This window comes from Pelodiscus sinensis, chromosome 4 (assembly GCF_052426305.1).
Source record: "Pelodiscus sinensis isolate ZL-2025 chromosome 4, ASM5242630v1, whole genome shotgun sequence".
Classification (NCBI taxonomy): domain Eukaryota; kingdom Metazoa; phylum Chordata; order Testudines; family Trionychidae; genus Pelodiscus; species Pelodiscus sinensis.
The window spans coordinates 48,332,440-48,345,373 of NC_143055.1; the positions used below are offsets into that span (position 1 = coordinate 48,332,440).

The 12,934-nt window shown below is 46.0% G+C and overlaps 1 protein-coding gene across 7 annotated transcripts in view; it reads right to left on the reverse strand.

The window, feature by feature from the left end:
• Nucleotides 1–12,934, reverse strand: part of CORIN (corin, serine peptidase) — a 221,622-nt gene that overhangs the window by 89,962 nt on the left and 118,726 nt on the right. The window lies entirely within an intron of this gene.

The window sequence follows — 12,934 nt, forward strand, 5'->3', positions numbered from 1 at the left end:
AAACCTCCCTTGCTGCAGTTTAAGCTCATTGCTTCTTGTTCTATCTTTAGTGGCCAAGATGAACAAGTTTTCTCCCTCCTCCTTATGACACCCTTTTAGATACCTGAAAACAGCTATCATGTCCCCCCTCAGTCTTCTCTTTTCTAAACTAAACAAACCCAATTCTTTCAGCCTTCCTTCATAGGTCATGTTCTCTAGACCTTTAATCATTCTTGTTGCTCTTCTCTGGACCCTCTCCAGTTTCTCCACATCTTTCTTGAAATAAAAGAACAGACATGATCCTCTAACTAAGAAGGGAACCAAACCATGCTGAAGGACTGGACCTACCAGACACACCATATGGAAGACAGGCAACTGCTGGTGTGTTTAGGATGCATGTATACCTGTTATTATTATGTGTGTTTTCTCTGTAAGGCTTCTGTCCTGCAATAAATATACTCTGCTTTGAAATTGTTTGGTGACTGATAACTGCTGGCAGATATTGATCATAACACTTAGAGTGCGTCTACACAGCAGTGTTATTTCAGAATAACGGCACTTATTCCAAAATAACAATTGCAAGTGTTATTTTGAAATAAATTCAAAATAACAGATGGCTTATTCTAACTTCTGTAAACCTCATTCCATGAGGAATAACGCCTATTCTGAAATAGTGAGGACCACTGAGGGAGCAGTGAGCAGCAGCTCTTCCAATACCTTTAGAAAAGGCATAACAAATGCTCCCACTGATTACTACCTGCGACTATTAGGTTTAAATCCCATGAGTTCCTGGAGGACCACTTTAATTACATCTTTTAGGAATCTAATAACAGTCAAATGAGAAGACTGTGTGATTCTCTGACAGCAGGTCATAAGCTGAGATGGCTGCCAACTGAATCTTGACAGAAAAATTCTTTCCTTTTAGCTCAAGTAAGCAGTCGAGAATTTGCAGGAACAAGGAATAATGTGCACTCAATGAGTTTTGATGACACCAGTGGGAGAATCTTTGATATTGCCAGGTGAGTTTGTTCTGTCTTCTATTGCTTATTTAAACTCCCCTAACTGGAGAAGAACAAGACTGCTGCACTGATTATATCCATCCACCCAGCATACTGTGAGGTGCAGGTACAGAAGATCTGGATGCAGGATCTGGCTCTGGCTATGAGATTATTGGTTTCAGAGAAGAGGTAAATTCTGGGTTAGGATACAGGCAGGTTTCAATAGACTTGTGAACCAGAATTATCTGGATCGTCCTGGTGCTATGAGGATTGAGTTTGCAGACCATTTGGGGAATTAGCATGGTCAGTGGGTAAGCATACATCATGTATGCTGACCACGCCATGAAGAATGTGCCTGTTACAAATCCCTGGCTTATCCCCTCCTTTTTTGAGCAGAATCTCTGACACTGGAAACACTTATGACTACATTGAGTGGCACTTCCAAGGAAGTTTTTGGCTTTTGGTTGGCAAAAATAAAAAATACATTTTAGCTTTGAAAACCAAAACATTATTGTGCTTTGATATTCAATTTTCATTCTTTCAAGGGGTTTTTTTGGGGAGGGAAAGAGAAGGAAGAGGGAGGACTATCACTTGCTGGTTTTCCCTCTAGTTTTCCTTTCTTCTCCTGGCTCTTTCGTTTTTCCATCTCTAGTGACAAAATGGATAACGGAAAAGGAGTTAAACAAAATAGGGAAAGAAAGGTGAGGCAGAAAATGAAAACAAAGTTAAAGTCTTAGATTTGATTCTCTGAAACCCTGAAACCTTTCTGTTTGTATTTTCTGCTAAAAACAAAAAATGTTAAACACAAAAATTCCCAAACCATTTTTGGTGAAAAAAATGGTTTGATGAAAATTTTCTTCCAGTTCTGTTTTTGAGTGACAGCTGCCAGACAGTTGAACCAAAACAAAAATGATTTAGTATAGTGTCATAATGAAAGTTTTTTTTTCCCTTCTGGCACAATGTTTTTGCACAGACATCTTCTTTATTATACAGGCAGTCCCCGACTTACGCGGATCCGACTTATGTCGGATCCGCAGTTACAAACGGGGCTCGCCCCGGAGGACACGGACTGTGGGACCTCACGGTCCTGCCGCCCGTGTACTCCGGGGCTTTCTCCACGTCTCCCTGGTCTACAGACCAGGAAGACACGGAGCAAAGCCGCGGAGGGGCTCGGGCAGCGGGGCAGCCCAGGCGGGGCTCAGGCAGCGGGGCAGCGCAGGCACGCCTGGGCTGCCCTGCTGCCCGAGCCCCCCCGCGGCTTTGCAAAGCCTCGGGGAAGCCGGCAGCGGAGCAGCCCAGGCACGCCCAGGCTGTCTTGCTGCCCGAGCCCCCCCACGGCTTTGCAAAGCCTCGGGGGAAGCCGGTAGCGGGACAGCCCAGACGCCCCACGGAGACCAGCAGACCAGGGAGACAGGGAGCAAAGCTGCGGAGGACCCAGGCGGCGGGACCGCGGTGCGTCTCGGTCCGCCGCCCGCGTCTTCCTGGTCTGCTGGGGTGGGGGGGGCGCAGCTAGTACGCCCCCCCCCCCAGCAGACTAGGCTTTTCTCCGGACGCCTGTGGCAGAGCAGCTGGGGCGCTGCCGGTTGGTCCCGCAGCGCCGCTCTGGGCGCTACTGGACCAACCCAGCAGCACCCCAGCTGCTCTGCCCCAGGCATCCTGATTCAGCCGCTGCTGATCAGTTTCAGCAGCGGCTGAATCAGGATGCCTGGGTCAGAGCAGATGGGGTGCTGCTGGGTTGGTCCAGTAGCACCGACGAGCCGCGCTACTGGACCAACCCAGCAGCACCCCAGCTGCTCTGCCCCAGGCGTCCCCAAGTCAGCTGCTGCTGAAACTGACCAGCGCTGACTACAGGAAGCCCGAGGCAGAGTTGCTCTGCCCCGGGCTTCCTGGAATCAGCTGCTGATCAGTTTCAGCAGCAGCTGACTTGGGGACGCTTGGGGTTCTTAAGTTGATTCTGTATGTAAGTTGGAACTGGCGGTCAGTTTCAGCAGCGGCTGAATCTGGACGCCAGTTCCGACTTACATACAGATTCAACTTAAGAACAAACTTACAGTCCCTATCTTCTACGTAACCCGGGGACTGCCTGTAGTGGCAGTCTTAAGAATACTAAAGGATTTATGCCTGAGTCTCACCATGGGGTTTCAAATCAGCCACATAGACTGCAGTGGAAAGGGTTCATCTCTCTGTGGAGAGGAGAATCATGCCCAGGACTTGCAAAAATCTGTGACACTTGAAATTCTAACTTACAGTATTTTTCTGGTGAGATTTTCAACTAAGCATCAAATGTCTTCCAACATCTGGTGATTTGACTGAGTCTCAATAATAATGTCTTATTCAGTACATATAACACTATAACACAATATGACCTTCCCATGCTTGCTAAGCTTTTCAATTATAAACTTTTTTGGGGGGGGGCATAATGACCTATAGTACATCTGTGGCACATCACAGCTGGCTCAGGGTTGGAACACAGCACAGGTAGGTAATAAAGCAACAGGCTGACCTCTCCAAAATGATAAGAAAAAATAGCAATTTCCCAGACTACACATTTAACACTCAATCAAATTTCAACACACATAGCAATCAAACTCTTTTGTGCTGTTCAAGAAATGCTAACATTCCTGCTAAAAATCCTGGCGACTTAATGAAAAAAGCCGCACAATTAGTATTATGTTTTTTAAAATAAAGGTAACCATACACACTGATTATTAGACTATCAAAAGGAAAAGAGTCTTTAACATCTTACCATTTTCACTGAAAAACCAGCATATTTTTTCATCTAGTCATATTTTCCTTTTATATTTGCTCCTTTATATGTTTTTTTAAAAATTATGTTTATAGTCATGGTTCAGGGACGTTAGAAAAAATACAATTAAAATAATCATATATTTTATCTAGTAACATTAAATTACATCTTAACTCCTTTTTCATACTATAAATATTTAGTCTATTTTTGATGGTTAAAAAGGTCTTCTGGTAAATATTCAGAAAAAATAACTAATGACCTTACCTATTAGAATAAGGTCACTGCACATCACCCACACACACCACCACTGCATAAGAAAAACTAGGCCAGGAGAGGAGGATTTTATGGTTAAGGCATTGTAATGGGATTTGAAAGATGTATATTCAGTTCCCAGCTCTGCATAGACTCTGTATGAACTCTTGAGGAGTCACTTAATCTTTGCAGGCCTCTGTTTTCCTTTTGTACAAGGAGATAATACTCAGAGCTCATATACTTGTTAAACAGTTCCAGAAACCATGGGGATTCAGCCTCATAGGAGGTGCCAAAGCTTCATCCCTGGAGAGCACTCTGGGGCTCAGGGCTTCAACACCATCGGGCAAGTCAAGGCTTGGGGCTTCACAGTGCTGGAGTTCTGTGCTTCAGCCTCATGGAGCACCAGGGCTTGCCCACAGGGAGCTCCAAGGCTTAGGCTTCTGCCCTGTGGGAGGTCTCAGGCTTTTGCAGGTTTGAAAATATTTACCAGAGCTCTTCTCCAGAGGGATCTGATTTAATTCAAGCCTTGTTAATGCTTCCCTTCCTCACAAAGGCACTGTGAGGATAAAAGCTGCCAATGTATTGGGATACTAGAATAGCGAGCAACATTGGAAAGTCTATCAAGTTATTTTCACACACATGAAAAAAATTAAATTGAGTATTTCTCCTGGGAGCTGAGAAATATATTTCACGTTAGGAAACACCAGGACAGCTCCCAAGGGAAGATACCTAATTCAGTGGCAGATAAAAAGACAAGGCGTGCAAAGTGATCTGAAGGACACCACTATGGTAGTGTAGGGGTCAATTGCGGAAGAACTCTGTACATGTGAAGTAAAGGGGTGGTGAGGTCTGCATTCCCCCTCTTTCCCTCACCCCCACACTTCCCTACTACTGATGAGCCAGAAGCAAGCCTCTAGGAACATAAGCCATTGTAGCAAGAATGAATTGTAGATAAGGGCAGGAACATAATAATCCTGTTTACCCAAATGTACTGATCATGTAAACAAAGTCAAAGGACAAGCAGTACAGCTGAGCCATACTGTACCAAGGGACGAGTAATTCCCGGAAATTTCCAAGCTGCAGAACAAGGCAGAGACATTGTATTTAAAGCTGCACCAGTGCACAGCAATTTGGACCTTACTGATGGGCTTTGGATACCAGCTCCTCAGAAGCTGAGACAGTCTCTCACTTCATCCGCAGCTGAAATTGGGTTCCCTGGGTAGCAGAAGGGATGTAAGAACGCCGCTTTTCCTATCATGTTGTTCTTTTAGTTAAGGGGTACAGCTGATAGCTATCAGAAAATAAACTGCTTGTGTTTGACAGATACCTGTATAGCATGTCTTTGTACTTTGAGAACCCAGTGTTGGACCTGAGATTTACTTTTCCCGACAACAGGTAGCTCTAGGGCATGTCTCTTTCACCAACAGAAGTTGGTCCAGTAACAGATATTACCTCACCCACCTTGTGTCTCTGCAATCCTGGGACCAACAGGGCAATACCAACTTTGCCAACAAATAGAAAAGCTGTAAAATAATTCTTAATGGAAACAATACGACTGTTGTGGAAGTGCTTAAGAAAGAAAAATTGGATTTTTGAGACAGGCCAGCACTGTCATATAGGGATGTGTGATATTGATTCTCATAGACACTGACTCTGTGGGTGCTCTGGGGCTGGAGCACCTAAAGGAAAAGATTATCAGGTGTTCAGAATCCACTAGCAGTCAAGCTTCTCCTCTGCGCCCTTCCTCCCAGTGCCTCCTGCCTGCCATAAAACAGCTGTTAGGAGGAGGAACAGGGATGCCACAAGGGAGAAGGTGGAGAACAGGCAGGGTAGGAGTTTGGGGGGAAGGTGTGCAATGCGGGTGGGGCCGATCAACCCCTGCTAGAAGGAAAGTCATAATCTATTCTCCACAGTGATTTTGATTAACTGAGAAAACAATGAATGGAGCTGATTCATTGTCCAATGTTGGATCACTTACACGAGGAAGAATGTGATTATCAAAGGGGTCAGTCATCCACAGTTTGCATAGACTTTGGCTGGAATTACAGGTTCTCAGTACCTCTGAAAATTGAGCCCTAGGTTTCCACCATCTTGCAGCCCAGGAACATGGTTGTTCATCCTACTGTACTATGCCAGTAAGCAAAAAGAGAGCTCTACAGTAATTACACTTGTATATAACTGGTTGCTGACAACAAAAAAATATTTTTTGAAATCTACTTACACATTCTTAAATCCTGGAACATCAAATCATCCTCCCCAAGAGACAAATCAAATCTTAGATATATTAAATCAACATACAAACTTGTATAGAAAAATGTGATAAAATGTATATGAATAATTTTAAAATGTCCTCCACACATAGATGCGTTTCCAATGCAATCATGTATCCCCACCTTCTACCAATCTCTGCGCTCTCTACTCAAAGATAGAACATTGTATCAGATATACAGAATTATGTAATGGGGACACAGATGCGACAATAAGAAAATATACTATGATACCTTTCTTAATGAATGTCTGTAGGTCCAAGCTCTGTGGAGGCAAGGTGACCAGAACATAAAAGACGAAAAAACAAAGGTTTTGGACCATACTATTAAACATAAACATAAGTAGAGTCTAGTGCCATAAGGGAACATGGTGAGGTGCCTCTGAACATTCACTGGGTCAGTGCACTCTTATACTTTCCTGTAAGGGCACACCTTTTTACTCTCTAAACGGCCAGTCAAATTTGATAGCTGGTGTGGAATAACTTGGAGCCACAGTCCTACCATTTCACTGCCCTTTTTAAGGCCTTGTGCACCCCCAAGTTGCTAGAAAGGGGTGGAAGATACCCAGCACTCACCCTGCAGCCCGTAAGGACTTTTGGAATCTCCTTACACTATCCATCATCTCAGAGCTTCATAGTTTTATTTTCAAAATGCGCCTGTAATATTAGGTGCCATTAGCTCCATTTTATAGATGGGGAACTGAGATACAGAGAGTATGGTCAAGTTGTCAAAATGCCTACTTATTTTGGGTGCCCAATTTGAAACTCCTAGGCCCTGATTTATCAGAGTAATCAAGATTTTTATATGTAGGCTTGGCAGAATTTGATTTTTTATATATAGATCTAATTTTGACAAGTACTACTGAGATTTATTTGTAAAATTTTTTTCAATTTTTATCTATTTAAATGTTCAAAATTCAGGGAAATTATGGAGAGATCAGACAATAGGGAGCATCAGACAGTATTTATTTAATGTCTGAAATTCAAAAACTGAAAACTTTATAATCATTAAAACCCAAACTGTAAATATTTTATGTCAAAATATACTAAATAAATACCCTTAAATAAAACCAAAAGTTCTCAGGCATTTTTCTACTTTGCCTGTTTGTAAATTTTTATTTATTTTTGTTGTTTTTTGTGTGTACAGTGAAATTGACCTTTACCAACATTTACCAATACAAATCTAGTTCTTCCATGCCTATTAATATCACTTGTTCAAAGCACAGCTCTGATTGTTTCAGCTGAAGATGTAAGATCCCAACATATCTGCAAGTGATCCCAGGTGCCAAACTAGACTTCTGTGAAGGAGTCTACTACTCCTTTAAGAGTCAGCCAGGAGCTCACAATCAGAAATACTTGGGTAAAATCAATGAGATTCCCTGCCCCAACTAGCATGACCTATTTAAACACGATTAGGATGCTGAGCAAAAGAGAGGAGATTGGAAGCTAGACAGCTTACAAGAATCAGTTCACAGATTCCACAACAAACGGGATCCTTCTAATCATTTAAGTCTGACTGCCTGTATAACAAAGGCCACAGAACTTCCCCAAAATAATTCCTAGAGTATACTTATTAGAAAAAAAATCCAATCTTTATTTAAAAATTGTTAGTGATAATTCACAATGATCCTTGGTAAATTTTTCCAGTGGTCAACTACTCTCATTGTTAAACACTAAGGCTGTGTCTACTTTGGCATGATTTTGCGCAAAAGAAGGTGCTTTTGCGCAAAATCTTGCCGCCTGTCTACACTGACCACGAGTATTTGCGCAAGAACACTGACGTTGTAATGTACGAAATCAGTGCTTCTTGCACAAATACTCTGACGCTCCCACTCAGGAATAAGCGCTCTTGCACAAGTGTTCTTGCGCAAGAGGCCAGTGTAGACAGGCAGCCAAGACACTTTGCACAAAAGCAGTCTAAACGGAAAAAAGCCCTAATGGCCGCTTGGACGCTCCGTACCTGTAGGCAGCTCTGGACTTCCTGGTAACCCGAGACCCCTTAAAGGCAGACGCAGCCTTCAGAGGCCACGAGGCAGAAACCTTTCTGCTGCCTCTGCTCAGAGCTGTGCCACACGGCTCCTGCCGTCCCCAAAAGCCACCAAAGCAGGATGGCAGCTCCGGGGGGGGGGGGGGGGGGGGGAACAGCCACCCGCACCCCCAGCACAGGAGGCCCCAAGGGGCAGAAAACGGAGGGCCCCATCCTGGTCCGCAAGAGGAGGCCCTCCACGACACCCGCTCCCGTCGCCGCAATGTGGATATCTTTGACCGCATGGCCCAGGCGCTCTGACACCAGGGACATCCAGCCCGCACCCTCGAGCAACTCTGGGCTAAGGTGAAAGAGCTGCTCCTGGGCTATGTCCGGGCCAGGGGGCAAGAGCCAACACCTGCCCCCACTACCAGTGGCTCCATCGCATCCTGGGGCAGGCACCACTCCAGGGACCGTCCATCCCTGTGGACAGCTGCAGACACTTCCTCACACCAGGACCAGCGAGGAGGGGGGGGAGGGAAGAAGAGCCAGCCAGCAGGTCGGACGACGAGGCCAACACTGTGACCCTCCACGCAGAGGTCCCCTCCGGCAGCCCCGATGTCTCCCGTGTGTCCTCAGAGGCAAGGGAAGGATCCACCAGTGAGTGTTGCACTTTGCACTCACAAGGGCAGGGGGGAGCCAGGTGCCAGGATGGGGAAGGGGGAGAGCGTGTCACTCAGGCCACATGAGCTGCACGCTGTGTAGTATTAGCAGTATGCAGCACGTGCAACCATGTGCAGCCTGGTGACCGAGCGGCATGTGGCTGCGGCAGGCAGCTCCAGGGCACGCCTGGGACCGTGCTGTTCACACACATCCGGCAGGACCAGGGGGGAAGGGTGGAGGCCGGCTGGAACCAGCCAGGGACCCAGGGGCTCAGGCCAGAGCCCGCACCTCCACAAGGGTGCAGCACACAGACCGGCACACTGTCCCATGCCTGGCTGTGAGGCACAGCCAGCTGCTCCTGGGAAAACCGCAGCCCTGTGAGCGTGGCCCCACTGAGCCCCTTGCCTGCTCCCGGTGCCTTGGCTGGCCCCCCGAGGGAAGTCCCCACTGTGGCCACACATGTCCCTGGGCTACCGTGTGTGAGGGCTACCGGGAGGGGGAGGGGGAGGGGGAAAGCGCTCGGGCTGGCCCTAGGGTCGCCTGAGTTTTGCTGCAAGGATGGTACACTCCCCAGTCACTCCCCTGGTTCCATCCAGGAGACATCCCACCTGATGGGGATCTGAGAGCCCAGACCATGTCTGCCATATGTGCTCCCAGGCACTGTGTCATTTATCTCACTCCCTGTCAAAACCATTGATTAGCCCAAAGCCTCACAGCCTGGAGGCAGACCTGCAGTGGCACCAGAAGGCCTGGGGCCTCTTCCAGGCCCAGTGCATGCGCATGGCAGATGCCATATCCACCCTCACTGCGCACATTGGCCACGCCATTCATTATGGCATGGCCTTGCCCCGCACCATGCACCCGCCATCCCTCCTATAGCAATGCCTCCTGCTCCCGCAATGGCCCCTCCTGCTCCTGCCCCTCCAGCCTACGTCCCCAAGCTGCCTGCCCCAACGCGGCCTCAACCCCATGTGCAGGTCCACCCCCAAAGAAGCAGTTTCAGGGGCCATCCCTCCCAGTTGAGAGCCTCTCCCCTCCCCATTGTAAATAAAAAGTTCCAACTTTGTGTTAAAAAAAAAAACCCTGTGTTGTTGTTTATTGGGAGGTAAGGAGGCAAGGGTTGGGGATGGGAGGGAGATGTAAAGGGAGACAGAGGAGACCCTACTATGGGGCCTGGGAGAACATCTCCGTCAGGGCCTCCCGGATGCACATCCCATCATGGTTCACCTGGCGGATGGCAGCTGTGCGGGGCTGTTCGTAGGCCTGACCCTCGCCTGCCATCCATGCCGGGAGGAAGGCCTCCCTGCTCCGCTCCACGAGATTGTGGCGCACGCAGCCACTACCTCTGGGAATTCCACTCAACCATCTCCAGACGGGTGAGCAAACAACGGAACTGGGCTTTCAGACGCCCGAAGGCACACTCCACTTGGTTTCAGGCCCAGTTGAGGCGGTTGTTGAACTGGGCCCGGTTGTGGTCCAGCCGCCTTGTGTAGGGCTGCATTAGCCAGGGCAGCAGGGGGTAGGCCGCGTCCCCCACAACACCTGTGGGCATGGGCACAACCCTGACAGTAAATTCCTGCTGGGGGAAGTAAGCGCCGGATCTTGCCACACTACTGTGGTGTCACCTGGGCTCGGATGGAGGGCATGGGGTATAAATATTAAATATTTATAAAATCTTTATTAAGTATTTATTCCCCACAGACAGGTTCTTAAAGACTGTAATCAAGTCACCTCTTAACTTTCTCTTTGTTAAGTTAACTAGACTGTACTTCCTAAGACAATCACTAAGGGTACGTCTAGACTACATGCCTCTGGCGACAGAGGCATGTAGATTAGGCTACCCGACATAGTAAAATGAAGCAGCGATTTAAATAATCACCGCTTCATTTAAATTTACATGGCTCAGCGCGATAGTCTGGACACGCGGGTGTCGACATCAAAGGTATCTGTCAACCACCCAGGTAAACCTCATCCCAGGAGGCATACCTAGGTGGTCGACAAATACCTTTGATGTCGACACCCGTGCGTCCAGACTATGGCGCTGAGCCGACAAACAGCTGATCAACTGTTTGTCTGCTCAGCGCGGCAGCCATGTAAATTTAAATGAAGCGGCGATTATTTAAATCACCGCTTCATTTTACTATGTCGGGTAGCCTAATCTACATGCCTCTGGCAACAGAGGCATGTAGTCTAGACGTACCCTAAGAAAACATAAGAACGGCCATACTGGGTCACACCAAAGATTCATCTAGCCCAGTATCCAGACTGCTGACAGTGGCCAATGCCAGATGCTCCACAGGGAGTGAACAGAACAGGAAATCTTCAAGCAATCCCTCTCCCACCACCCATTCCTAGTCTCTGACAGAGGCTAGGGACACCATTCTTACCCATCCTGGGCAATAGCCATTAATGGACCTAACCTCCATGAATTTATCTAGTTCTTGAACCCTGTTAAAGTCCTGGTCTTCACAATCTCCTCTGGCAAGGATTTCCACAGGCTGACCATGCGCCGTGTGAAGAAAAACTTCCTTTTGTTTGTTTTAAACCTGCTACCTATTAAGTTCATTTGGTGACCTCTAGTTTTTATGTTATGGGAACAAGTAAATAACTTTTCCTTATTCACTTTTTCCACACCAGTCATGATTTTATAGACCTCTATCATATCCCTCCTTCATCTCCTCTTTTCTAAGCTGAAAAGTTCATCTTTTTCATCTCTCTTCATATGGAACCCGTTCCAGATCTCTAATCATTTTTATGCCCTTTTCTGAACCTGTTCCAATATCTATATATATTTTTTGAGATGAGGCAACCACATCCATACTCAGTATTCAAGATGTGGGCATACCATTGTTTTATATAGAGGCAATAAGATGTCCTTTTCTAATGATTCCCAACATTTTGTTTGCTTTTTTGACTGACACTGCACAGTGAGTAGATGTTTTTAGAGAACTATCCACAATGACTCCAAGATCTCTCTCGAGTAGTTGTAGCTAACTTAATTCCCATCATACTATGTGCATGGTTGAGATTATTTTTTTCCAATCTCCATTACTTTATATTTATCAACATTACATTTCATTTGCCATTTTGTTCCCCAATCAGTTAGTTTGGTAAGATCTTTTTGAAGCTCTTCACAGTCTGCTTTAGTCTTAACTCTCTTGAGCAGTTTGGTATCATCTGCAAATTTTGCCACCTCACTATTACCCCTTTCTCCAGATCATTTATAAATAAGTTGAACAGGATTGGTCCCAGTACAGACCCTTCGGAGACACCACTAGTTACCTCTCTCTATTCTGAAAACTTACCATTTATTCCTACCCTTTGTTTCCTGTCTTTTAACCAGTTATAAGTCCATGAGAGAACCTTCCCTCTTATCCCTGACAACTTACTTTACTTAAGAGCCTTTGCTGAGGGGCCTTTTCAAAGGCTTTCTGGAAATCTAGATATACTATATATACTGGATCACTCTTGTCCACATGTTTGTTAACCCCCTCAAAGAACTCTAGATGATTAGTAAAACATGAGTTCCCTTTACAGGAACCATGTTGACTTTCCCCCAACAAATTATGTTCATCTATGTGTCTGACAATTTTATTCTTTACTATACTTTGAACTAATTTTCCTGGTACTCACATTAAACTTACCAGTCTGTAATTGCCAGGATCACCTTGAGAGCCTCTTTTAAATATTGGCATCACATTTGCTATCTTCTAGTCACTAGGTACAGAAGCCAATTAAAGGATATATTGTAAACCACAGTTAATAGTTCTGCAATTTCCCATTTGAGTTCTTTCAGAACTCTTGGGTGAATGCCATCTGGTTCCAGTGACTTGCTACTGTTAAGTTCATCAATTTGCTCCAAAACCTTCTCTAATGACACCTCAAGCTAGGATAATTCCTCAGATTTGTCACCTAAAAAGAATGGCTTAGGTTGGGGAAGCTCCCTAATGTCTTCAGCCGTGGAGACAGAAGCAAAGAATTCATTTAGTTTCCCCGCAATGACTTTATCATCTTTGAGTGCTCCTTTGACATCTCACTCATCCAGGGGTCCCACTGTTTGTTTA